Below are 25,649 nucleotides of genomic sequence, written 5' to 3' on the forward strand. Positions count from 1 at the left end.
GAAAAAGAATAGCAAGAACAGATGAGTTTTTTCAGATTTTTTTTTTTCCCCTAGAAGCTTGGAAATGAAGGGAAAAGAGATACTTCTGTGACAAGAAGGGGATTCAAGTTGGGGAAGACACTTGTTTTTTATTTGAAGGTGATGGAAACTTGTTTATGTTAGGAGGCTTTGGGGAAGGAGCTGATAGAGAATGCTAGTGAAGATACTGAACAAGATGAGCTCAGGAACACAGCAATGGGATTTGCCTTGAATTATTTGCCAGGTACTATTTTAAGTGCCTTGCATGTGTTCTCTAATTCTCACAGTATACTATTATTGTTTCTATTTTTTAAAAAATTAGTTTATTTATTTATTTATTTTTGGCTGTGTTGGGTCTTCGTTTCTGTGCGAGGGCTTTCTCTGGTTGCAGCGAGCAGGGGCCACTCTTCATCGCGGTGCGCGGGCCTCTCACTATCGAGGCCTCTCTTGTAGCGGAGCACAGGCTCCAGACGCGCAGGCTCAGTAATTGTGGCTCACGGGCCTAGTTGCTCCGCGGCATGTGGGATCTTCCCAGACCAGGGCTCGAACCCGTGTCCCCTGCATTGGTAGGCAGATTCTCAACCACTGCGCCACCAGGGAAGCCCCTGTTTCTATTTTATCAGAGAGAAAACTGAGGTTTGGAAAGGATAACTTGGTTACAGAGTCTGCATTTTTAAGCAGTATTGATGATGATCTGCTACGTCTGGCAGGAGTGATGACATCCTTTCTTCTGAGGTGGGAGGAGGTGAGATAAGATGGGTTTGTAGATTGGGGAGCAGGTAGTTCATGCTTGGTAGCCACTATGTTCATGATGGAATGAAAGGCAAGATACTTTACATAGAATGAGGAAAGAGAAATGAGTAAGGAGTTTAAGAAGCATAATCCAGTTTTGGAATTGCTGCTGTGGAGTCTGGAGAAGGAGCCAACCAGTGAATTAGAAAGGAATTGCTCAGCAGTGCTGAGTGTGGAAGTTACAAATTTGGAGTAGCGTTCATTGGTCTAGTGGTTGTGAGATTTTCCTCGGGCAGCACTCATCAGTTTAGGTAAATGGGTAGAGAAGGATAGTTGGTTGCAGGTGGCTGCGGTAGAGACGAAGAGAATAGAGATATTTCAGATGATTGGAAGTTAAGCTATAAGAGAGATAATGGAGGTGTAAATGAGAGCTCCATGGATTAGAAATCTCAATGAGTTAGAAGAGGAGGGTAATGGGAGCAGGTAAGGAATTATTTTACAATTTACACCTGGATTTTATAATTTACATTTTACTGTTTGCTTTATCACATGCTAATCTATCTCTCTATCCATCCACCAATCCATCTTACGTTTTGATGGATTTCAAAGTAAGTTGTGGACATCAGTACACTTTACCCCTAAACACTTCAGCATGTATGTCATTAACTTAGAGTTCAGTACTTGTTTGCAGTTCCTTTTTTTTTAGGTAAAATTTACATATAATGGAATACACAAATGTTAATTGTACCATTTAATGAATTTTGGCAAATGAATACAACCTAAGCCTCTACCAAGATATCAAACATTACCATCACTCCTGAAATTTCCCTCATGTGCCTTCTCAGTCAGTTCCTGCCCCCAACCTCCAGAAGCAACTGCTCTTCTGATCTTCTGTCATCCTACCATAGGTTAATCTTATCTGTTCTAGGATATCATATAAATAGAATCATACAGTATATATTTTTGGAAAGGCTTTTGAGGTTGTGTTTATGAAGAATTCAGTCCTTTTTTCTATCATGTGAACATGTCAAAAGTTTATCAAGTGGATGTATACCAGGGACGTTTCCAGTTTGGGGCCATTATGAATAAAGCTGCCATGAGTGTTTTTATACAGGTTGTGTTGTAGAAATGTTTTCATTTCTCTAGGGTAAATATCAGGAGAAATGGCTCATAGAGTAAGTGTCCGCTAGTTTTATAAGAAACTCCCAGACCTTTTCTCAAAGTGGTTGTACCATTTTATGTTCCCACCAACAGTGTATGAGAATTCCAGTTGCTCTACATCCTTGCCGGTATTCAGTGTTATTAGTCTTTAATTTTAGTCGTGGTGGGTGTGTAGTGGTATCTCATTGTGGTTTTAATTTGCTATATCCTGATGACTGATGATATTGAGCACTCTTTCATGTTCTTGTAGGTTATTTGTATATCTTTTGGGCAGTGTCTGTGTAAATCTGCTGCCCATTTAAAAAATTGAGCTGTTTTTCTTTACAGTATTGAGTTGTGGGAGTTCTTTATATATCCTGGTTAACTGTCCTTTATCAGATATATGTTTCATGAATATTTTCTTCTAGCCCGTGGCTTGTCTATTCATTTTCCTAATGGTGTTTTTTTTTTTTTTTTTTTTTTAGAAATTCACGTTCTTTTTATTTATTTATTTATCTATTTATGGCTGTGTTGAGTCTTCGTTTCTGTGCGAGGGCTTTCTCTAGTTGCGGCAAGTGGGGTCACTCTTCATCGCGGTGCGCGGGCCTCTCACTATCGCGGCCTCTCTTGTTGCGGAGCACAGGCTCCAGACGCGCAGGCTCAGCAATTGTGGCTCACGGGCCTAGTTGCTCCGCGACATGTGGGATCTTCCCAGACCAGGGCTCGAACCCGTGTCCCCTGCATTGGCAGGCAGATTCTCAACCACTGCGCCACCAGGGAAGCCCCCTAATGGTGTTTTTTGATGAACCCAAGTTTTTAATATTGATGGAGTCAAATTTATCAGGTTTTTTTTCTTTTAAGGTTATTGCGCCCTGTCCCAGAACCCCTTGCCTGCCACCAAGTCATGAAGACATGGTCCTAATGCTATTTTCTAAAAGCTTTATAGTTTTAGCTTTTACATAATCTGTGGTCCATTTCAAATTAATTGTGTATGATATGAGGTAAGAATTGAGATTCATTTTTTTATGCTTGTATCTAGTTATTTCAGAACTATTTTTCAAAGAGACTTTCCTTTCCTTGTTGGATTCTGTTGTTTTTGTGAAAATTAAATGAATATATATAATATATATTAATGTAAATGTATATTTAAATATGTAATATATTTAAAATAAATATATATATTTTTTTAGACTCTCCATTCTATTCCATTGGTGTTTTGTTTATCTTTACCCCAATATCACACCGTTGATTACTGTAGATTTATAGTAAGTCTTAAAGTTAGGTAGTGTAAGTCCTCCTTCTTTTAAAATATTATTTTATTGTTTCTAGGTTTTGCATTTCAGTATAAATTTTGAACCATTCTGTCAGTTTCTACCAAAAAATCTTGGTGAGATTTTAATTGTAATTGCATTGAATCTGTAGATAACTAGGGAGAATTGACATCTTAACAATAGCAAATCTCTGGATTCATGAATGTAGTATAGGTCTCCATTTATTTAGACTTCTACATTTCTCTGAGAAACACTTTAAGTGTAGAGGTCTTACGTGTCTTTGGTTATGTTTTAATCTGAAATATTTTGTTTTTTGATGCTATTGTAAATTGTTTTAAAATTTTATTTTCCAGTTGTTTGCTACAAGTATATAAACAATAGGTGAAAATTTGGAGAGCAATAAAGAGAAGTTGCAGGGTGACAGATGTGCCCAGGCCTAGAGAGAATTTAGTCCAAATGGGAGATGAAGGAGGGAGACTTCTAAGGGGAAAGAGAGGGAATTTCAGAAATTTTATATTGTTATCAATTGGAAGTCCTTAAATATGCATCGAGTCCTTCAGTATGCCGAAAATGCATGAAAAAGAAAGGCATTATGAAACTCAAAAAAGTTGTTTAATGAAGATGATATATCTGAATAAAAAACAAAAGCATGTAGCTGACTTTTGTATATTGATCTTGTATCCTTTGACCTTGCTCGTAGTTGTTTTGTAGACTTTATAGAATTTTCTACATAATTATGTCATCTGCAAATAGAGTCTGGTATTTCTTTCTTTCTTTCTTTTCCTTATTTTACTGACTAGGAGGACTTCCATTACAGTGTTGAATCAAAGTAGTGAGAGTGCTCATCCTGCCTTGTTCTCATTCTTAAGGGAAAAGCATGTCTTATTTCACCATTAAGGATGATGTTAGTTTTCATTGATGCTGTTTATCAGATTGAGGATTTCCCCTTCCACTTTTAGTTTTCTGAGAGTTTTGGGGTTTTCTAAAATCATAAATGGATATTGAAGTTTGTCAAATGATTTTTCTGTGTCTCTTAAAATAATCATAAGGTTTTTCTCCTTTATTCTGTCAGTATTATGGTAAATCACATTAATTGATTTTGAATGTTAACCTACATTTCCTGGATAAGCCATAGCAGATAGTATTTTATTGATTTCCTGCTTTGTGTCAGTATTCTAGGTACTATGCTTGGTACTTTACATACTTATCTCTGTTCTACCCATTGACTTTTCAAGGTGGTGATTTTTACAGCTGAGTTTTACAGATGAGGAAATGGATCCTCAGGCAAATTGCTCAAGATCTTGTGACTAATGAGTAGAATCAAGATTTGAACTTAAGTCTGTTTAGCTTAAAAGACAACTCTTTCCACTGTACTGTGTTTCTTCCTTTGAGTAGGCAGTGTAATACAGACAATGGTGTTCTAATTGTCCTGCACCTTAGGTTTTAGGGAAGCAGTGTCTTAGGAGAGAAGGAGGCTGAATGAAGAGGGTTTTGAAACTCCTTGAGTTAGGCTGAGAAGCTTAACTCTGTTACATATTGGGGCTCTGTGTAGAATTGCATTTGACGAAAGGATTCTGCTGTATAAAAAAGTAATAATTTTAAAGGTGGTAGTTAATGAAAAGACAGCATAGACCATAAAGGAAAGGGCTGAGAAGTAATGGTCTTGGGATGGCAATAGGAAGCTAGGAGACTATCCTTGTATGTTTATATTTGGGAGTGAAGGAAGTGACATTTTAGTGGAAGTGGGAGTTAGCCAGGTGAGGATGAGGAGGAAGTGTGTTCCAAGGGTTTGTGGTCCAAAGAGTCTTTGGAGTCCAAGAGGAGCTCAGCATCTTAGGAATTCTGAGTAGCTGGAGTCTGGAGCATGGGGCCAGGTCTTGTGAACCAAATTGTTGCATTTTATCTTGTGAGCAGTGAGGAACCACTGAAAGGTTTTAAGCAGGATGTTGATAATTAGATATGAATTTTGAAGGATCACTGTCTGCTCTGTGGAGCCTGGATTAAATGGCAGTAGAACTGTAGGCAGGAAGGTAGGTTAGGGGACTTTTGCAGCAATTCATGGAAGGGATGATGGTGGTCTTGACTAGGGCAGTAGCTGTGGGGATAAAGAAAAGTGGACAGATTTTATTTTATTTTTATTTATTTATTTTTGGCTGCGTTAGGTCTTCGTTGCTGCGCGTGGGCTTTCTCTAGTTGTGGCGAGCGGGTGCTACTCTTCGTTGCAGCGCACGGGCTTCTCATTGCGGTGGCTTCTCTTGTTGTGGAGCGCAGACTCTAGGCGGGCGGGCTTCAGTAGTTGTGGCATGCGGGCTCAGTAGTTGTGGTTTGCGGTCTCTAGAGCGCAGGCTCAGTAGTTGTGGCTCACGGGCTTAGTTGCTCCGTGGACTGTGGGATCTTCCCCAACCAGGGCTCGAACCCGTGTCCCCTGCACTGGCGGGCGGATTCTTAACCACTGCACCACCAGGGAAGTAGTGGACAAATTTTAGATTTAGAGGTAGATTGGTAGTTGAATGACAGGGTAGTGAGAGGAGTCAAAGCTGATTCCCAGGATTCTGGCTTAGGAGTCTAAGTGGTAATGGTGATGAAAGGGGGGATACTGGGAGAGGAACACCTTTGGAGGGGAACTAAGAAACCATCAGTACTCTGGGAATGAGAAGGTGTGAGAGAATTGTGATAGGAGGAATTTACACATTGTGGGTAGTCAAGCGTGCAAGCATGGAGGGCATCTTTGTTGGATTGTCCTTATTAATTACAGGCAGGTACAACCTGAAGGCCCTGATGATGTCTTTCAATGTACATTTCAAATACCATCTCCTCTACAAAGGCTTTCTACTACAATTCCATCCCCTAAGTAGAATGAATCTCTTAATTTCTTTAGTACTTTATACTTCAACTTTAGTACTTAATGATGATCTGCCCTTTAAAGTTTGTATCTGTGGCTTCTCTCCACCACTATATTGGGAGCTATTTGAGAGCACGATAGGATCCTACTCACCTTTGTATTCCCTGTAATGCTTAGCATATTTCTCATGTATAGCAGGTGCTCAGTACATATGTTGAATTGTATGTAGTTCTGATCTTGTCCCCTCAAGAATATACTTACTCAGGAGTTAGTTGAGATCTTTACCAGTCAAAAGGCATTGGAATTGTCATGTTTGGTGTATCCTATTTTAGCAAATAGGGAAACAAATAATTCATTTGAAATGGCAAAATAGAAAAAAAAAGTATAATGCTGCAAGGGAGAAGCAGATGCCAAGATGGGATTAAGCATGCAAGAAATTTATTAGGAGAAGTGCTTGTGAGAGAAAATGAGGACAGGGGCAAGGAGAGTTGTCAGACTGATGTAAGTCTGACTCCAAGTGAAGGAGAGAGGTAAGGAAGGAAGTCTGGATGAAAGTGTCGTAGTTCTAAGGAAGTTCACCGAGACCTCATAAGTCCTTGAGCCAAAGGTGCCTATCACAAAAACTCCTCATCTCCCAGGACTAGGGCTGCCTTAGTATGCCTATGGTGCTCTTTGACTGGCAGCAGCCAGTGAGAAGTGTGGCCTCCACGCACAGTGATGGATTTCAGCGTGCAGCAGCTGGGGCCCACAGTCAAGTATTTCCCCTGGAGTCAGAGATCTGAGAGGCTCATTCTCGTAGCCATCCAGGGTCATCTCTGTGGCTATATATTGCCTGATTTGGGAGAATTTAATTACAGTAGTCCCTCAGTTAAAGTGGTGATTTGTTCCCCCCAAACCCCTTATGCTTTAAGAAAAAAATACCTTAGGATGAGTTCTAAAAGTCAAAACTTAATTGTCATTGATATTAATAGCACACAGTTTGCTTTGGTAGTTATCAAATAAAGTTTGCGTCTCACATTCAAGTTTATTTCATAATTAAACCTTTAATGTACCAAACCACAAACAAAGCAGTAAAGATGAAAGAAAACAATGCAAATGATACCTGTATTATTACTATATGAACTAGTGAACCAGAAGCACTTCAGGCACTTCAGCAGTACCTTGAGTAGTCCAACCATCCAGTTATGAAGATGAATGCTTGTTGACTTTCCTTTCTAGACTGGGCTACCTCAGGCAGACAAACACAAATCAGTAAAAGAAATTACTCATAAAGTCAAATTCTGGAAATCTCCCATTGGAGTTGGGGAAGGGGGCATACACTGGAGAAAAGAAGTAATTTAAAGTTTTGGTTTTATGGACCCTGAATTACTCAGATATTATTTTTAAAGTAGGTATTTTAAAATTGTAATGGGAAGATGATTTTGAAAAGAGTTTCCTTAATGCTACTTTCCTGCTGATTTTGACTGGTTTGGTTTTATTCACCAAATTTGTTGAGTATTTATTGTATGGCAAACATTATGGACAATTAAAAAATAAAACATAATTGTTGCTTTTATGAAACTTGTATATGGTGGTAAAAAGAAAATCTGTAATCTTCCCATATGTGTTAAAACACTCCAATCCTAGTATACAGAAAGTTTGGTTCAGGGTTAAAAATAAAAATTTAAAAAACAGATAAAAAATAAATAAGTCTTGGAATTAAAAGTAAGTTGAGTTTTAAATTAGCACAGACTTTTTGTAATAAGCTAACTTAAATTCCAGTTATTCTTTTATAGTTCCTGAAACAAACTTTTCCCTTTCTATATAGACAAGTCCCATTTTCTATTTTACTTACAATGTAAACCATTTGCAAGTAAATTGATTTCTGTGTATGGCTCAGTAGTTTGTAATGTAATGCACTTACTGATAATTGCATTCACAGCTGTTTTGTTTAAGGACTTTGATAGGATTCTGATTCCTGTACATGTGTTTAATAACTTTTTCTTTTATTTATTGTGGTAAAAAATATATATGTATAACATAAAATTAACCATTTTAACCATTTCTAAGTGTAAATTCAGTGCCAAAAACTGCATGTGTAAGGTTGTGCAACCATCACCACTACCTATTTCCAAAACTTTTCATCACCTCAAACAGAAACTCTGTACATATTAAGCAATAACTCCTAACTTCCCCCTCCCCCAGCCCCTGGTAACCTCTAATCTACTTTCTGATTTTATGAATTTGCCTATTCCAGATATTTTATGTAAGTGGAATCATACAATATTTGTCCTTTTGTGTATGATTTATTTTAGTTAGCATAATGTCTCATCCATGTTGTATCAGAATTTAATTCCTTTTTAAGGCTGAATAATATTTCATTGCGTGTGTATACCACATTTTGTTTATTCATTCCTCTGTTCATGGACACTTGGGTTGTTTCTACCTTTTGGCTATTGTGAGTAATGCTACAGTGAACATTGGTATACAAGTATTTGTTTGAGTTCCCGTTTTCAATTCTTTTGGGTATATACCTGGAAGTGGAATTGCTGGGTCATTTGGTAATGCTATGTTTAACTTTTTGAGGCACTGTCATACTGCTTTCCACAGCAGTCACACGATTTTACATTCCTACCAGCAATGTACAAAGGTTCCAATTTCTCCACGTCTTCACTTATATTTGTTATTTTCTGTTTTTTTTTTTTTTAATTGCCATCCTAGTTGATGTGAAATGATACCTCATTGTGTTTTGGTTTGTATTTCCCTAATGACTAATAACGTTGAACGTCTTTTCATGTTCTTAACGGCCGTTTGTATATCTTCTTTGGAGAAGTGTCTGTTCAAGTCCATTGCCCATTTTAAAAATTAGGTTGTTTGTGTTTTTGTTGTTAAATGTTAGGACATCATTGTATATTCTTGATATTAGACCCTTATCGGCTCTATGATTTGTAAATATTTTCTCCCATTAAAACACAACCAAAAAGCTGTCTTTTCAGTTTCTTGATAATGTCCTTTGCACAAAAGTTTTAGATTTCAATGAAATTCAGTTTATCTATATTTTTCTTTCATTGTTTGTGCTTTTGGTGTCATATCTGAGAATCCATTGCAAAATCCAAGATCATGAAGATTTACCCCTAAGTTTTCTTCTAAGAAGTTTATGTTTTAGCTCTTATATTTAGGTCATTTGTCCTTTTGGGGTTAAATTCTGTATTTGGTGTGAGTTAGGTGGAACTCACACTGAATACATGTGGAAATCTGTGGAAAATTCATTTCCACAGATGTGGAAATGAATTCATTCTTTTGCATATGGAAATCTGGTTGTCCCAGCACCATTTGTGGAAGAGATTGATCTTTCCCCACTGAATAGACTTGGCATCATTGTCAAAAATCAGTTGACTGTAGATGTATAGATTTATTTCTGGACTCTCTATTCTATTCCATTGGTCTATGAGTCTATCTTTATGGCAGTACCACACTGTTTTGATTACTGTAGCATAGCATAGTAAGTTTCGAAATTAGGAAGTGTGAGTCCTACAACTTTGTTTTTATTTTTTATGATTGTTTTGGCTATTCAGCAGTTCCGTATGAATTTGAGAATTGGCATTTCCATTTCTGCAAAAAAGGCTATTGGAGTTTGATAGAAGTTGCATTGAATTTGTCGATTATTTTGGTTAGTATTGGCATCTTAATATAAAGTCTTCCTACCCATGAACACAGGATGTCTCTCCATTTATTTAGGTCTTCTTTAATTTTCTTCAGCAATATATTGTAGTTTTCAGGGTAAAATACTTCCACCTCCTTGGGTAAATCCATTCCTAGATATTTTATTCTTTTAGATGCTATTATTCTTTTAGTTGCTAAATGGAATTACACTCCTAATTTCCTTTTCGGATTGTACATTGTAGGTGTATAGAAACACAACAGCTTTTTTTGTGTTGATTTTTGTTCTGCAACTTTGCTGAATTAATTTACTAGCTCTGGTAACTTTCTTATGGATTCTCTGGGACTTTTCTACATACAGGATGATGTCATCTGCAAATAAAAATACTTTTACTTCTTCCTTTCCATTTGGATGCCTTTTATTTCTTTTTCTTGTTTGATTGCTCTGGCTAGAACATCTAGTACAGTTTTGAATAGCAGTGGTAAAGTGGGCATCCTAGTCTTATTCCTGATCTTGGGGTGAAAGCTTTCAGTGTAGCTGTGGGTTTTTCATAGATGCCCTTTGTCATGTTGAGGAAGTTCCCATCTATTTCTAGTTTTAGGAGTGTTTTTATCATGAAAGGATGTTGGGTTTTGTCAAATGCCTTTTCTGAATTAATTGATCATGTGTGTTTTCCTTCATCCTATTAATGTCTATTATATTGATTTTTTTTTTTAATGTTGAATTGCTTCTGCATTCTTGGGATAAATCCCAGTTGGTTAAGATGCTGTTTTAATATGCTGTTGGATTCAGTTTGCTAGTATTCTGTTAAGAATTTTTGCATCTATACTCATAAAGCATATCAGTCTGTAATTTTCTCATGATGTCTTTATCTGCCTTTGGTATTAAGGTAATGCTGGCTTCACAGAATGAGTTAGGAACTGTTCCTTCTTCTTCTGTTTTTTTGGAAGTGTTCGAAAGGATTGGTGTTAATTCTTCACATGTTGGGTAAAATTCACCTGTGCTGCTGTCTGGTCCTGCATCTTTCCTTGTTGGAAGGTTTTGATTACTGAGTCAGGTTTTGATTACTGATTTCTTGTTATATGTCGAGATTTAAAATTTCTTCTTGGGGCTTCCCTGGTGGCACAGTGGTTGAGAATCTGCCTGCTAATGCAGCGGACATGGGTCCGAGCCCTGGTCTGGGAGGATACCACATGCCGCGGAGCGGCTGGGCCTGTGAGCCACAATTACTGAGCCTGCGCGTCTGGAGCCTGTGCTCTGCAACAGGAGAGACCGCGATGGTGAGAGGCCCGCACACCGCGATGAAGAATGACCCCCACTTGCCACAACTGGGGAAAGCCCTCGCACAGAAACGAAGACCCAACACAGCCATAAATAAATAAATAAAAATTTCTTCTTGAGTCAGTTTAGGTTAATTTGTGTGTTTCTAGGAATTTGTCTATTTATTCTATGTTACCTAGTTTTTTGGTGTGTAATTGTTCATAGTATTTTCTTACAATCTGTTTTATTTCTGTGAGGGCAGTGGTAATAATGTCCCCACTTTCATTTCTGATTTTAGTTATTTTTGTCTTTGCTTTTTCTTAGATGATCTATAAAAGGTTTGTCAATTTTGCTGATTTTTTTCAAAGAGCAGCTTTTGGTTTCATTGATTCTATTGTTTCTCTGTTCTCTGTTTCATTTATCTCTAATTTTTATTATTTCCTAGCTTTGAGTTTAATTTCTTTTCTAGTACCCCAACATGTAAAGTTAGGTTGTTGATATCTTTTTTCTTTTTTAACGTAGACATTTATAGCCATAAATATCCATCCAAGTGCTGCTTTTGCTGTACCCTGTAAGTTTTGGTATGTTGTGTTTTCCCTAAGTATTTTCTAATTTCCCTTAGGATTTCTTCTTTGAACCTTTGGATGTTTAAGAATGTGTTGTTTAACTTCTACATATTTGTGAGTTATCCAGTTTTCCCGCTGTTGATTTCTATCTTTATTCTTAGAAAAGATTCTGTCTGATTTCAATCTTTTTAAGTTTATTGAGTCTTTGTTTTGTGGCCTAGCATATGGCTTATCCTGGAGAATGTTCCATGGGTACCTGAGAAGAGTGTGTATTCTACTGTTATTCGGTGAAGTGTTCTGTATATGTCTGTTAGGATTACAGTGTTCAAGTCCTCTACTTCCTTATTGACCTTCTATCTAGATGTTCTGTTATTGAAATTGGTGTATTGAACCTAATATTTCTCCCTTCAATTTGGTCAGTGTTTACTTCATGTCTTTTGGGGGTCTGTTGTTTGTGCGTATATATTTATTTATTTGTTTTTTAAAAAAATTTTATTGAAGTATAGTTGATTTATAACGCCGTGTTAGTTTCAGGTGTACAGCACAGTGGTTCAGTTATGTGTGTGTGTGTGTGTGTGTGTGTGTGTGTGTGTGTATGTATTCTTTTTCAGATTCTTTTCCCTTATAGGTTGTTACAAGATATTGACTGTAGTTCTGGGTGCTATATGGTAGGTACTTGTTGGTTATCTATTTTATATATAGTGGTGTGTATATGTTAACATATATGTTTACAGTTGTTTTATCTTCTTGATGAATTGACCCTTTTTTCAAAATAAAATGTCCTTCTTTGTCTCTTGTAACAGTTTTTGATCTAATGCCTAGTTCGTCTGATATTAGAATAACCACACTAATACCCTTTTGTTTTCTGTTTTCATGGAATATCTTTTTCCATTCTTTCACTTTGAAACTATTTATACTTTTGTGTATAAAGTGAGTCTCTATAGGCAGCATATAGTTGGATCATGTTTTTTAATACATCCTGCCAATCTCTGGCTTTGATTGGAAAGTTTAACCCAATTAAATTTAAAGTAATGGCTGATAAGGAAGGATCTCTGCCATCATTTTGCTTTTTTGTTGTGAAATTTTATACCTTTTTTGTGGCTCATTTCCTCCATTACATACTGCTTTCTTTTTTTTTTTTTAATTAGTTTATTGTAGTGAACCATTCTGATTTCCTTCTCATTTCCTTTTGTGTGTATTTTAAAAAAATAGTTATTTGGCCGCTCTGAGTCATAGTTACGGCCTGCGGGATCTTTAGTTGCGGCATGTGGGTTCTTAGTTGTGGCATGTGGGATCTAGTTCCCTGACCAGAGATAGAACCTGGCAGACTCTTAACTACTGGACCACCAGGGACATCGCTTGTGTGTATTTTTTAGATATTTTCTTCGTGGTGAATTACATTTAATGTCCTAAATTTATAACAGTTTAATTTGCATTGATATGAACTTAACTTCAAGAACATACAGCTCAGTCTTACCCCCTTATGTTGCTGTCGTCACAGATTACATCTTTATACATTGTGTATCCAGTATCATGGACTCATAGTTATTTTTTATGAATTTGTCTTTGAAATCCTATAGGAAATACAGTGAAGTTAGAAACCAAATATACAGTAATACTCGTTTTTATATTTGCCAGTGTATTTACCTTTACTAGAGACCTTTATTTCATCATATGACTTTGAGTTGCTGTTTAGTGTCCTTTCATTTCAGCTGAAGGACTATCTTTAGCACTTCTTGTAGGGCAGGTCTGATGGTAGTGAACACCCTCAGCTTTTGTTTATCTGGCAACATCTTAATTTGTACCTCATTTTGAAGGGCAGTTTTGCCAGATATAGAATTCTTGGTTGACATTTTTTTTCTTTCAACGCTTAAATATGCCATCCTACTGTATTTGGGCCTCTATGGTTTCTGATAAGAAATAAGCTGCTGATCTTATTGAGGACCCCTTGTACATGAAGAGTTGCTTCTCCTGCTGCTTTTAGGGTTTTGTCTTTGTTTTTGGACAGTTGGATTATAATGTGCCTTGGTGTGTGTTTCTTGGAATTTATCCTACTTAGATTTTATTGAACTTTTTGAATTTGTAGATTAATGTATTTCATCAGATTTGGGGTGTTTTCAGCCATTATTTCCTCAAATATTATTTCTGTCCCTTTCTCTCTCTCTCCTTCTGGGACTCCCATAATGCATGTTCTGGTCTACTTGTTATCCCACAGGTCCCTTAGGTTTTGTTTACTTTTTTAAAAAAAAGCATTTGGAACATATTTAAGTCAGTTGTTTGAAAGTTTTTGCCTAGTTAGTCTGATGTCTGGGCTTCCTTAGCCAGTTTCTCTCAGTTAATTTTGTTCCTTTGAACATGCCATACTTTCCTGTTGTTTTGTATGCTATGTGATTTTTTTTTCTTTTTTTAAAACTGGGCATTTGAATACTATAATATGGTAACTATTGAAATCAGATTCTTCCCTTTCCCCAGGGCTTGCTGTTTTATTGTTTGTTTTTGTTTTTATTTGGTTTTGTTTTTGATTGTTGAAGGCTATCAATATGTTTGTTTAATGACTTTCATAAGTGATTGTTTTTTTCAAACACAGTATTCCTTGGTGTGTATAATCACTGAAGTCTCTGTTACTTAGTCTGTGTTTCCATAGTATTTTGACAGAGATTTCTTTGAGCTCCAGGAGCTAAAAAATCAACCAACCAAACAACAACAGAAACCTCTCCCAGTCTGTACAGATTGGCTCTGTGCTGGTGCACTCTTGTAACACCTTGTGAATTGCCAGTGGGACATAGCACTAATAATTAGAGTAAAATTTGGATCCATATCCTGAGATTTGTCCATTGTGCTATGTAAGATAAAGTTTTCTGCTTTTCACAAGAAAATAATTTGTATTTGGTTTAAATTAATTGTGTCCTAGTATTTGGTTTTTAAAATTCTTAGTTCTTGACTTAACAAGCAGAAGGTACTTTCAGAACCCTTGTTACCCTGTTCCACTGGAGAACCCAATTAAATTCAAGAAATATTTGAGGAGCTTCTATATGCAAAATCTTGTGATTGGCTTCATAGGGTAGTAAAAGGATAACCAAGATTTTGCATCAAAGTATTTATAATATAGTGAATAATAAGTTCCAAATATAGATATCATTTAAAGAACTAATATAGTATCTTCAAAAAAATAATGCAGCACAAATGTGTAAATCTTTTTAATCATTGGATAAATGTTGAATTAACTATGTTCTAGATATATACACATACATAACATAACTTTGAGGAGCTAAGGCTAGGGTAAGAAGTACTCCTGAATAGATATAGGCTACTTCAGTATTTCTTAAACATCTTCGTTTTTTAAAGTAGTAGTCTGTGAAATTCTATCAATTGTACTTTCATTTAAATTAACAAATATACTCTTTTATAAAATCACAAATACGGTTGATCCTTGAATAACACAGGTTTGAACTGTATGGGTACACTTACACATGGATATTTTTCGGTAGTAAATACTACAGTACAACACTGTTGGTGGTTAGTTGAATCTGCAGATGCAGTGGAACCGTGGATATGGAAGGCCAGCTCTTAAGTTACATGTGGATTAACCCCCGAGTTGAATGGCCAACTGTACCTTTAGGAAAATTTAAGCTACATGTTATTTACATTAGTTTATTTAGAGTGCCTTTCTCAATATCTGTAACTGAAATCACACCTGTTCATGAGAGATTGAGAGTCTTAGTGGGTGGAAAGGGAAACAATGGGTTATTTAAGCACATTCAGTGTATTTTGGAGGGTGGCAAGGCTTTGTGGGGGGGTGTTGCATTGGGGCATTTAGGACAGCATGACAAGAGGGATAGAGAGAGGAAGGTGAGACATTGATATCAAAGATGACATTTACATTGTTGGAAACTTTGACTGAGGTCACCTTATATATGGGAAGGGAATAATAGGCTTTTACTCCTCCCTCCCTTCATTCCTTCCTTCCTTCCTTCCTTCCTTCCTTAAAAAACCACAGAATTTCCTGCTCTCAGTTTCTAGAATTCAAAGTTCTATTTTAGAACTTTGGTTATGTTATATAATTTCATTAAGTAGATTGTAACTTCCTTAAGTAGACTTTTCTGAGATTCTGAGGATTTAATCTCCATTTTATAGCATATCTATGGGTAAATGTGTTCTCACCATCAAACAAATCTCTAGGAATAGCAATCAGTTTATAAATTTGAAGTAATTTTGAAAAGATAACTTCCATTAGAAAGTTTCTACCTTAAAATAAGCATTTCAACAATTAGTATCAAATTTACATAACATTTTTGTTTCATATTGTATACTACAGTGTTCTTTTTTCTTTTTTTCAGTGTTCTTTTTTAAATTTATTTCTGGCTGCGTTGGATCTTTGTTGCTGCACATGGGCTTTCTCTAGTTGTAGCAAGCGGGGGCTATTGTTCATTGCGGTGAGTGGGCTTCTCACTGCAGTGGCTTTTCTTGTTGCAGAGCATGGGCTCTAGGCGTGCAGGCTTCAGTAGTTGTGGCATGTGGGCTCAGTAGTTGCGGCACACAGGCTTAGTTGCTCCGCAGCATGTGGGGTCTTCCCAGACCAGGGCTCGAACCCATGTCCCCTGCATTGGCAGGTGGATTCTTAACCACTGCACCACCAGGGAAGTCCCACTACAGTGTTCTTAATTGCGTTGCTACTTTACATTTTTACACTTACATGTTTGCTATTGAACTCATCAACATTTAATAATCCATAGTAGCAAATTCTTGAAAACACAATTAATTTGTAAACTCATTTTAGTCTTTGGTAATTTTTTCAAATGTTCTTCATATTTACATTTTTTATATAGTTAATATACTTTTCAATATTGAACATGACAAATATAAAAAGTATCCTATTTCATTTTTTAAATTAAAAACCATAACGCTTTATAAAAGTTATTTTAACTTATAGAACACAATCACAAAATTCAAAGCTCAAAAGATTATACAGTGAAAATCTTCCATCTCACTCCTCTGCTCCACTGTTCTTGCATTCTATGCAGGGGCAACCAATTTACAAGTTTCTTGTGTAGAGATTTTTCCATGATAAGTTTGTGTATGTGTATATATGTGTGTGGTGTATGTGTGTGTGTGTTTTTGGTACACCTTTTTTTGGTACCTTTGTTTTTTCCCCCCTTTTCAGTATATTTTGGAGAGCATAGCAATTAAGATTATCACCTTTATTCTTTTCTGTGGCTACATACTATTATTTAGTTGTGCTATAATTTAACTAGTCTCTCTTTTTTTTTTTAATTAGGTCATGTCTTTTATTAACCAGTGTACAATTACTTGTCTTCTGGTTTGTTGAAACAATAGGTAAGACAACATTTGCCACAATACTGTGTGTCAAAGTGGCTCACCATAAAAACTCCAGCACCACATTCATCTGAAGGGCACTCCCAATGAAGGTGACTGATTTTGCCATTCTCCTCCACCTTATAGTATTTCAGGACAGCCAGCTTAACCTTCTTTCTCTTATGCTTGTTCTTCTTGAGAGTGGTGTAAGACTTCTTCCTTTTCTTAGCACCACCACGAAGTCTCAACATTTAGATGAAGAGTGGACTCCTTTTGAATGTTGTAGTCAAAGTACATCCATCTTCCAGTTGCTTGCCAGCAAAGATCAGTCTTTGCTGGTCAGGAGGAATTCCTTCCTTATCCTGGATCTTGACCTTTACATTTTTCTGTTGTATCTGAGGGTTCAATTTCAAGAGTGATGGTCATCCCCAGAAGGTCTTCATGAAAATCTGCACCTTGGCGGCAGTTCTGCTGCAGATGGCAGATCCAAAAGCTAACTAGTCCCTTATTGAGAAACATTGAGGTCACTTTCTGTCTTTTTGTATTATAAACACTTGTAGCAAAAACTTGTATATATGTCCTATCACATATGAGTGAAATGTTTCTTCATGTCTCTTGCCCATTTTCTAATTAGATTGTTTGCTCTTTTACTAGAGGTCTTTATATATTTTGGATACTAATCCTTTGTTGGGTCTGTGGCTTGGAAATGTTTTGTCCCACTACTTACCTTGTCTTTTTATCCACTTTCCAGGGGCTTTCTCAGAGCAAAAGTTTTAAATTTTGGTGAAGTCCAATGTATCAGTATTTTACTTTTTAAAAAATATTTATTTATTTATTTATTTTGACTGTGCTGGGTCTTAGTTGTGGCACACGGGATCTTTGTTGCAGCATGCGGGATCATTTTAGTTGCAGCATGTGGGCTCCTTAGTTGTGGCATGCGGACTCTTAGTTGCAGCATGCACGCGGGATCTAGTTCTCCAACTAGGGGTCAAACCCGGGCCCCCTGCATTGGGAGCGTGGAGTCTTACCCATTAGACCACAAGGGAAGTCCCTATTAGTATTTTTCTTTTATTGGTTGGTGTCAAGTCTTAAGTACTCTTTGAATATCCATGGATCCTGAAATTTTTCTTGTGTATTTTTTCCTAAAAGCTTTATAGTATTACATTTTACATTTAAGTCTATGATACATTTTGAGTTATTTTTGCATAAGGTATGAGACTTAAGTTGAAGTGCATTTTTTTGCCTATGATGTCCATTTGCTCCAGCACCATTTGTTGGAAAGGCAGTCCCTCCTTCATTGAATTGCTTTTGTACTTTTGTCAAAAACTGGGCATATTTTTATGGGTCTATTTCTAGGTTCTCTCTTCTGTTCCATGTGTTTCTCTCTATCTGCCAATGCTACACAGTTTTTATTACTATAGCTGTAATATAGGTCTTGAAATTGGGTAGGATGGTTCCTTCTATTTTATTCTTTTCCCAAATTATTTTAGTAATTCTAGTTACTTTTCCTTTTCATATAAATTTTAGAATAATCTTGTCAATATCTATAAAAAACCTTTCTTGGGATATTGGTAGGAGTTGTGTTAAACCCATGTATTAATATGAGGGAGTGGGAGAATTGACATCCTTACTATGTTGAGTCTCCCATTCCATGAACATAGAATGTCTCTTCATTTATATTTAGATTGGTTTCCTTCATCAATATTTTGCCATTTTTAGCATACAAGTCTTGTGCTTGTTTTGTTAGATTTGCACCTAATATTTTGGGTTTGTGGGTTTTTTTTTATTATTATTATTTTATTTTGTATGTCCATGTGTTCATTGCAAATAGAGTTGATTTTTTTACATGTTTATCTTGTATCTTATGACCTTACTGAATTCACTTATTTGTTCTAGGTTTTTATTTTTTTTGCTTTTGTAGATTCTTTGCAGTTTCTACCCAATCATGTAGCTGACAAATAGGGATGGTTTTATTTTTTCCTTTCAAATTTGTGTGTTTTTTTATATCCTTTTCTTGTTTTATTGCACTGGCAAGAACTTTTCAGCACTATGTTCAATGAGTATGTTGAGAGTGGACATTATGTCTTTTCCCCCAGTTTTAAGGGGAAAGTGTTCAGTCTTTCACTCTTAAGTGTATGTTAAGTATACGTTTTTGTAGATGCTCTTTATCAAGTTGAAGAAGTTCCCTCCTATTCCTCTTTCTCTGAGAGGTTTTTTTTCCCGCATGAATGGGTACTGAGTTTTGTCAAATACTCTTTTTATTTACCTCAATTGAGATGAATTATGTGGTTTTTTTCTTCAGCTTTTTAATGTGGTGGATTATATTGGTTGGTTTTAGAATATTGGTCTAGACCTGCATCCCTGGAATAAACTCTGCTTGGTCATAGTGTATGATTCTTTTTGTATATTGCCAAATTTGATTTGCTAATATTTTGTTAAGGATCTGTAATTATGAAGGATGTTGGTCTGTAGTTTTCCTTTTTTGTTCTGTGTTTATCTGTTTTTTTGTGTTTTTTTAAAATCAGGGTAATACTAGCTTAATAAAATGAATTTGAAAGTATTCCCTTCAATTCTATTTTCTAGAAGAGATTGTGGAAGATTGGTGTTAATTCTTTAAAAGTTTGCTGTAATTTTCAGTGAAACCATCTGGACCTGGAGAGGTTTTTGGATGTTTTGAAATTAACAATTCAATTTATTTATTTAATAGGTGTAGGACTATCCAAATTTTTTACTTCATATTGGGTAAGTTGTGGTAGTTTTTTGTTTTGTTTCATTTTGTGAGAAATTGGTTCATTTCTTCTAAATCATCAATATATGTTTGTGACGAGTTGTTAGGATTAGAAAGGCTCCCCTAGACACCCCAACAGTATAAGGATGAAGCATTCTTCATGGTTTTATGATGAAAATTATAATCTTCTAGCTATTATAGCTCTCTGAAGAAAATGTTCAATCAAAATATTAAATCATACAAAGCATTTAACATTTTCAAACAGTTGCCTAATAACAAACTTTTAAAAGAGATTATTCATAGCACTAAATTATGTTTATCAAATATTTGAATAGTGTTTCCTTACTGTCCTTTCGTAGTTGCAGGGTGTGTAGAGATATTCATGTTTCATTCCTGATTTATACCTTATGTTGGTAATTTGTGTCTTCACTTTTTTTCCTTTGTCAGTCTTGCTAGATGTTTGTTGATTTTTTAAAAAATTAATTTTTATTGGAGTAGAGTTGCTTTACAATGTTGTGTTAGCTTCTGCTGTATAGCGAACTGAATTAGTTATACGTATACATATATCCACTCTTTTTTAGATTTCCTTCGCATTTAGGTCACCACAGATCATTGAGTGGAGTTCCCTGTGCTATATGGTAGGTTCTCATTAGTTATCTATTTTATACATAGCAGTGTATATATGTCAGTCCCAATCTCCCAATTCGTCCCACCTCCCCCTTTCCCCCATGGTAACCGTAAGTTTGTTCTCTACATCTGTGACTATTTCTGCTTTGTAAATAAGTTCATTTGTACCATTTTTCTAGATTCCACATATAAGCAATTTTATACGATATTTGTTTTTCTCTTTCTGACTTACTTCACTTTGTATGACAATCTCTAGGTCCATCCACGTCTCTGCAAATGGCACTATTTTGTTCCTTTCTATGGCTGAGTAATATTCCATGGTATATATGTACCACATCTTCTTTATCCATTCCTCTATCAGTGGTCGTTTAGGTTGCTTCTATGTCCTGGCTGTTATAAATAGTGCTGCAGTGAACATTGGGGTGCATGCATCCTTTTGGTTGGTTGTCAGTTTTTGACCTCTTAAAAGAACCAACTGTTACACTGATTTTTCTCTGTTTTTCTGTTTTCCGTTTTATTGATTTCTACTGTATCTTTGTTATTTCCTTCCTTTCTCTTGCTTTGCTTCTGGTTTGCTCTTCTTTTTTTGAGATTCTTGAGGTGGGAACTTAGGTTATTGACTTGTGGCTTTTCCTTTTGATTTGAGGCTTTTCCTTTTTTAAAATTTGTTTCTCAGCACTGTTCTACCTATGTCTCACAAATTTTGATATGCTGTATCTTCATTTTCCTTTAGTTCTGTTATATGTATTTTTAAATTTCCCCTGATAATTCCTCTTTGATCCATAGATTATTTATATAAAGTGTGCTGTTTAGAGAGCTGAGTGGCGGCCGTGGATACTCTGGGTGCCTGCTGTGCGTGTGCGTGGCCACCTGGTGTGCACAGGCTCTGGCAGCAGCCATGGGCTGGCCAGACTGTGGCAATTTTCTGGATGACAAACAATGGCTCAGCATGGTGTCTCAGTACAACCAGGAGGCCGGACAGTGGAACCAATTCTGAGACGCCTGTTGTCGGGCCTGAGCTCCTGTGGTGGGAGTGCCAAGTCCAAACCACTGGACTAACAGAGAACCTCAGACTCCAGGGAATATTAATCGGTTTGAGCTCTCCCGGAGGTCCTCATCTCAGCACCAAGACCTGTCTCCACCCAACTGCCTGCCACCTCCAGTGCTAGATGCCTCAGGCCAAACAACCAGCAAAACAGCACAGCCCCACCCATCAAGAAAAATGAGATGACAAAAAAATATGGTACAGACAAAGGAGCAAGGTAAAAACTTACAAGACCAAATAAATGAAGAGAAAATAAGCAACCTATCTGAAAAAGAATTCAGAGTAATGATAGTAAAGGTGATCTTAAATCTAGGAAATAGAATGGAGGCATGGATCAAGAAAATACAAGAAATGTTTAACAAGGACCTAGAAGAACTGAGAACAAACAAACAGTGATGAACAGCACAGTAATTGAAATGAAAAATACACTAGAAGGACTCAGTAGAACAACTGAAGCAGAAAAATAAGTGAGCTGGAAGTTAGAATGGTGGAAATAACTGCTGAGGAGCAGAATAAAGAAAAAAGAATGAAAAGAAATGAGCACAGTCTCAGAGACCTCTGGGACAACATTAAACGCACCAACATTCGAATTATAGGAGTCCCAGAAGAAGAGAAAGAGAAAGGGTCTGAGAAAATATTTGAAGAGATTATAGTGGAAAACTTCCCTAACATGGGAAAGGAAATAGTCAACCAAGTCCAGGAAGCACAGAGAGTTCCATACAGGATAAACCCAAGGAGAAACATGCCGAGACACATACTAATCAAACTAACAAAAGTTAAATTCAAAGAAAAAATATTAGAAGCAGCAAGGTGAAAAGCAACAAATAACATACAAGGGAATCCCCATAAGGTTATCAGCTGATTTTTCAGCAGAAACACTGCAGACCAGAAGGGAGTGGAAGGATATATTAAAAGTAATGAAAGGGAAAAACTTAAAACCAAGATTAGTCTACTCAGCAAGGATCTCACTCAGATTCGATGGAGAAATCAAAAGCTTTACAGACAAGCAAAAGCTAAGAGAATTCAGCCCCTGCAAACCAGCTTTACAACAAATGCTAACAGAACTTCTCTAGGAGGGAATCACAAGAGAAGAAAAAGACCCACACACACAAAAATCCAAAACAATTAAGAAAATGGTAATAGGAACATACATATCGATAATTACCTTGAATGTAAATGGATTAAATGTTCCAACCAAAAGACACAGACTGGCTGAATGGATACAAAAACAAGACCTGTATATACACTGTCTACAAGAGACCCACTTCAGACCTAGGGACACATACAGACTGAAAGTGAGGGGATGGAAAAAGATATTTCATGCAAATGGAAATCAAAAGAAAGCTGGAGTAGCAATACTCATATCAGATAAAATAGACTTTAAAATAAAGACTGTTACAAGAGACAAGGAAGGACACTACATAATGATCAAGGGATCGATCCAAGAAGAAGATATAACAAGTGTAAATATTTATGCACCCAACATAGGAGCACCTCAATACATAAGGCGAATGTTCACCTAAAAGGGGAAATCGACAGTAACACAATAATAGTGGGGGTTTTTAACACCCCACTTACACCAATGGACAGATCATCCAGACAGAAAATAAATAAGGAAACACAAGCTTTAAATGACACAATAGACCAGGTAGACTTAGTTGATACTTACAGAACATTCCACCCGAAAGTGGCAGAATACACTTTCTTCTCAACTGCACACCAAACATTCTCCAGGATAGATCACATCTTGGGTCACAAATCAAGCCTCGGTAAATTTAAGAAAATTGAAATCATATTAAGCATCTTTCTGACCACAATGCTATGAGATTAGAAATCAGTTACAGGAAACAAAACTATAAAAAACACAAACACATGGAGGCTAAACAATACACTACTAAGTAACCAAGAGATCACTGAAGAAATCAAAAAGGAAGTCAGAAAATACATAGAAACAAACTACAACAAAAACACGACAACCCAACACCTATGAGACACAGCGAAAGCAGCTCTAAGAGGGCAGTTTATAGCAATTCAATTTCACCTCAAGAAACAAGAAAAATCTCAAACAATCTAACCTTACACCTAAAGCAACTAGAGAAAGAAGAAGAAGAGGAGGAGGAGGAAGAAAAAGAAGAAAAACCCCAACGTTAATAGAAGGAAAGAAATAAAGATTAGAGCAGAAATAAACGAAATAGAAATGAAGAAGTTGGTAATAAAGATCAATAAAACTAAAAGCTGGTTCTCTGAGAAGATAAACAAAACTGATAAGCCTTTAGCCAGGCTCATCAAGGAAAAAAGGGAGAGGTTTCAAATCAATAAAATTAGAAATGAAAAAGGTGAAATTTCAACTGACACTGCAGAAATACAAAGGGTCATAAGAGACTACTATAAGCAACTATATGCCAATAAAATGGACAACCCGGAAGAAATGGACACATTCTTAGAAAGGTACAACCTTCCAAGACTGAACCAGGAAGAAATAGAAAATATAAACAGACCAATCACAAGTAATGAAATTGAAACTGTAATTAAAAATCTTCCAGCAGGGGCTTCCCTGATGGCACAGTGGTTAAGAATCCACCTGTCAGTGCAGGGGACACGGATTCCATCTCTGGTCTGGGAAGATCCCACATGCTGCGGAGCAACTAAGCCTGTGCACCACAACTACTGAGCCTGCACTCTAGAGCCCAAGAGCAACAACTACTGAAGCCTGCTTTCCCAGAGCCTGTGCTCTGCAACAAGAGAAGCTACCGCAATGAGAAGCCCACGCACCACAACAAAGAGTAGCCCCTGCTCGCCACAACTAGAGAAAGCCCACACGCAGCAACGAAGACCCAACGCAGCCAAAAATAAATAAGTAAATTAAAACAAAAAATCTTCCAACAAACAAAAGTCCAGGACCAGATGGCTTCACAGGCAAATATTATTAAACATTTAGAGAAGAGCTAACACCTATCTTTCTCAAGCTCTTCCAAAAAATTGCAGAGGGAGGAACACTCCCAAACTCATTCTACAAACCACCATCACCCTGATACCAAAACCAGACAAAGATACCACAAATAAAGAAAATTACAGGCCAATATCACTGATGAACATAGACGTAAAAATCCTCAACAAAATACTAGCAAACAGAATCCAACAACACGTTAAAAGGATCATACACCATGATCAAGTGGGATTTATCCCAGGGATGCAAGGATTCTTCTATATATGCAAATCAATGTGATACACCATATTAAGAAATTAAAGAATAAAACCATATGATCATCTCAATAGATGGAGAAAAAGCTTTTGACAAAATTCAACACCTGTTTATGATAAAAACTCCAGAAAGTGGGCATAGAGGGAACCTACCTCAACATAATAAAGGCCATATATGACAAACCCACAGCCAATATCATTCTCAATGGTGAAAAACTGAAACCATTTCCACTAAGATCAGGAACAAGACAAGCTTGCCCACTCTTTCCACTCTTATTCAACATAGTTTTGGAAGTCCTAGCCATGGCAATCAGAGAAGGAAAAGAAATAAAAGGAATCCAAATTGGAAAAGCAGAAGTAAAACTCTCACTGTTTGCAGATGACATGATACTATGCATAGAAGAAACTCCTAAAGATGCCACCAGAAAACTACTAGAGCTAATCAATGAATTTGGTGAAGTTGCAGGATACAAAATTGGTGCACAGAAATCTCTTGTATTCCTATACATTAATGATGAGGGACTTCCCTGGTGTTCCAGTGGCTAAGACTCTGCGCTCTCAAGGCAGGGGGCGCTGGTTCAATCCCTGGTCAGGGAACTAGATCCCACATGCTGCAACTAAGAGTTCACATGCTGCCACTAAAGATCCCGCGTGCTGCAACAAAGATCCCGCATGCCACAACTAGGACGCGGTGCAGCCAAATCAATCAATCAATATTTTAAATAAATAAAAAATAAAATTTGCCTATACACTAACAATGAAAGTTCGGAAAGAGAAATTAAGGAAACAATCCCATTTACTATTTCAACAAAAAGAGTAAAATACCTAGGAATAAACCTAGCTAAGGAGACAGGAGACCTGTATGCAGAAAACTATAAGACACTGATGAAAGAAATCAAAGATGACACAAACAGATGGAGAGATACACCATGTTCTTGGATTGGAAGAATCAATATTGTGAAAATGACCATACTTCCCAAAACAATCTACAGATTCACTGCAATCCCTATCAAACTACCAATGGTATTTTTCACAGAACTTGAACAGAAAATTTTACAATTTGTATGGAAACACAAAAGACCCTGAATAGCCAAAGCAATCTTGAGAAAGAAAAATGGAGCTGGAAGAGTCAGGCTTCCCAACTTCAGACTATACTACAAAGCTACAGTAATCAAGACAGTATGGTACTGGCACAAAAACAGAATACAGATCAATGGTACAGGATAGAAAGCCCAACGATAAACCCACACGCTTATGGTCACCTAA

At 36.6% G+C, this 25,649-nt stretch overlaps 1 protein-coding gene and 1 pseudogene across 4 annotated transcripts in view; one reads left to right on the forward strand and one right to left on the reverse strand.

Moving 5' to 3' along the window:
- SOS1 (SOS Ras/Rac guanine nucleotide exchange factor 1) overlaps positions 1–25,649 on the forward strand; it is a 151,134-nt gene that overhangs the window by 7,472 nt on the left and 118,013 nt on the right. The gene's annotated exons all lie outside the window — the stretch shown is intronic.
- Positions 336–19,894, reverse strand: LOC309611744 (ubiquitin-ribosomal protein eS31 fusion protein pseudogene; annotated as a pseudogene). The gene is made up of 2 exons: positions 19,857–19,894; positions 336–17,253 (listed from the first exon to the last, which is right to left on the reverse strand). The product of its transcript is annotated as a ubiquitin-ribosomal protein eS31 fusion protein pseudogene (transcript).

The sequence above is a fragment of the Balaenoptera borealis genome (genome assembly GCF_965194805.1).
Source record: "Balaenoptera borealis genome assembly, chromosome: 15".
In the NCBI taxonomy this organism is placed as follows: domain Eukaryota; kingdom Metazoa; phylum Chordata; class Mammalia; order Artiodactyla; family Balaenopteridae; genus Balaenoptera; species Balaenoptera borealis.